The 2707-nt window shown below is 38.3% G+C and overlaps 1 non-coding gene across 1 annotated transcript; it reads left to right on the top strand.

Annotated features, from left to right (window-relative positions):
• Positions 1-1186: 1186 nt before the first annotated feature.
• Positions 1187-1260, top strand: TRNAI-AAU (transfer RNA isoleucine (anticodon AAU)). The gene has a single exon. It is a non-coding gene; the product is annotated as a tRNA-Ile (tRNA).
• The last annotated feature ends 1447 nt before the right edge of the window (positions 1261-2707 follow it).

Consider the following 2707-nt stretch of genomic DNA (forward strand, 5'->3'; position numbering starts at 1 on the left):
AAAAAATTTTAGTCTCATTATGTGGTTAAAAAATTTCAAGAGAGGAGCCATGAGTGACATATGAAGGAGTCTCTGAGGTTGAATGGTGTAGATCTTGTAACAACCCAGCTTACCAAGGGCCTCTCCCCCTAGACTTTTGCTGTGCTGGACACACCTCTCACTTAGCCTCACATGGGACGACCCCTGTTTAGAAAGCGTCAGGAGACAAAGCGTCTCCATAGTAGTATGTGTGATTATTCTCCTGTGATAAATTCTACAATAAGAGTTTCCCCAAATTTGATCCTCCAACCTTTCTTACTTAACAAAGTTGAGGTTAAACTTGATATTACTGAGCTAAGTTGGTGATGAAACAAAGCAAATGGCCTAAACATTCGCACAAACATCATTGTTGACCCTGACACAGCTCTAAGATAGAATAACACAAAAAGTTTAAAAAGAAACTCGAGCATCTGCTAGAACCATACTTAGAGCACAACCCTTACAGGAGGGGGGACCAACGTGGTTACGAACCACTTGGATAAACGCCTTACATGCAGCCTCATGGTTTCCTGCTTGCAAGTAATAGCAATTATTGCTTGCAAGTAATATCACGATAGCCTCAAATCCCTCGTTCCTCATCCTTCCAATTATAAACAATAGCTAGGCAACCTACACATGAAAACTTTGTTAGAAGGACAACATAAAGGAAAAATTGACCATTTGGGATGAAACTAAAACCACAGCCTAGAAAAGTTGTTATGCAATTGCAAGAACCAAAATACACAAAAGACTGTGAACACCACCACAAACAACACGCTAAAGCTATCACCAAGCACCTGCATAAAGTGTGCACAAAATTTGAATTTGAACAACCTAGCGGAAAAAAAATAACCACATCATCTCAACCACAAAGCAGAAAAAATGACTTGGTGTTGAAGCAAATCACACAAGAAAAACTTACTAACAACAGTGACAACCAGTTTGGAAAAAAATGGACTATTTGATTCCTTGAAACACACACAATCACACTAAACTGAACTTGAAGGGGGGAAAAATAGGAAATGCACCCCAGAAACAATGCCTTGAGGTGTGAACACTGCACGGTAACCGAACTGGGGTGACTACTGTTCAAGTATTGTAGCTGGTCGTGTAAAGTTCGGCTAGGTAGTTGGATTCTTGGATTAAAATAATTACAATAAGATCAACTGGCCTATTAGCTCAGTTGGTTAGAGCGTCGTGCTAATAACGCGAAGGTCACAGGTTCGAGACCTGTATGGGCCAATTTTTTTGGTTTTCATAAACATTTTTCCACGTTCAAAACAAACCATATATATTCATTCTGACCCTCGATCCCTCTATCTACTACCTCCAGTTTTCTCCGCTAATCGTCTGCAACAACATTGGGAAATGGTTTTTTTCTTTTTTTTCTCTCCCGTTTATTCGCGTTTGTTGGAATCTCGCTTGCTACCTCTTTCCGATTTCCAGTTTGTAGTTTAATTATCTGATGTTGTGAATGTCAATTTGTTCAAGGTTGCTTGGCATGTTTGTTGCCCTTGCCCCTCTTCTCTCGTTCCAATTGTCAACATACTGCCCCTCCTATTTTATTATATCGTGGTATATTTACCTTCCGCACTCATCTTCCAATTTTACGCTTTGGCTCTCTCTTTTTCCTATCGCTTCACTGCTTTCATGATCTCATTCTCGCAGCCTAAGATTTCGGAGCCCTTTTGATTGTTTTAGTACTATGTAGGATTAAAAGCTAGAATGTTATGATAAATCATAAATTCTATAAGGGCTAAAACTAAAAACATAGCAGGAAATTTGGTGATTCTTGATTCTTAATTGCTTCATCAAATTCTTGGTTCTCGATATGCATACATCTTTAACTTACAATCCTTCTTTTCCCTTTGGTTCATTTATAAATTTTAGGGGAAAATCTATGCTCTTTTCGGGTGGGAGTACAGGAAACCGGAGAGGGCTCCTCCAGCATGTCCGTACAACAGCCTACAGCAAAACGGGATAGCAAAGTGAGTGAATGCCTGATTTTGTTCAGGCAATGCAATGGGCTAATTAAATTGATTCTGTATCCATCTCTAATTTGGTAGTTTATGTATTAATAAAACAATCAACATCAACAACTTTTCTATTAGGTTAAGAGGCCGTTCTATTAAAACGAAGATCGAATTGGTCATCTTGTGAAGGAAATCTTTGTTGATTTCTAGTAATAGGAAGTGTTCTAGTGATATTATCCCTGATCATTGAAGTAACCATCTCATACGTAGATCGAGATAGGTTGTAACTATCTCTAATTAGTAGTTCACAAAGATAGGGCCAGCCAGGCGAGTCATGAACCCAAATTCTGTCCTGGCAATACAATTTTCAGCAGCAACTAACCGGGGGGGGGGGGGGGGGGGGAATAAAAGCTAAACTAGTCATATAGTGAAAAAGTTATCCAATTTTCTATTGACATAATAATTCATTCAATCTTGTATCGTCTTGATGCATCTCATTAGAAATCATTTGATTTCGAATGGGAAAGGAAACATTATATTCATTAACTAAGATAATTGTCTGATGTATTTGCATAGATAATTGATTATTATAATATAAATGAAGTTATTGCTTCATTGTTGCTTCTCAGTAACTCATCTGCTAGTATTCTGATACACAAACTCCGAATTAGGTGGAGGCATTTCTTCTAAAGCAACTTTGGGTAAAGTAGGATATG

Source organism: Prosopis cineraria, unplaced genomic scaffold (assembly GCF_029017545.1).
Source record: "Prosopis cineraria cultivar Desert tree isolate PC_DT_omini unplaced genomic scaffold, ASM2901754v1 PC1901, whole genome shotgun sequence".
Lineage (NCBI taxonomy): Eukaryota > Viridiplantae > Streptophyta > Magnoliopsida > Fabales > Fabaceae > Prosopis > Prosopis cineraria.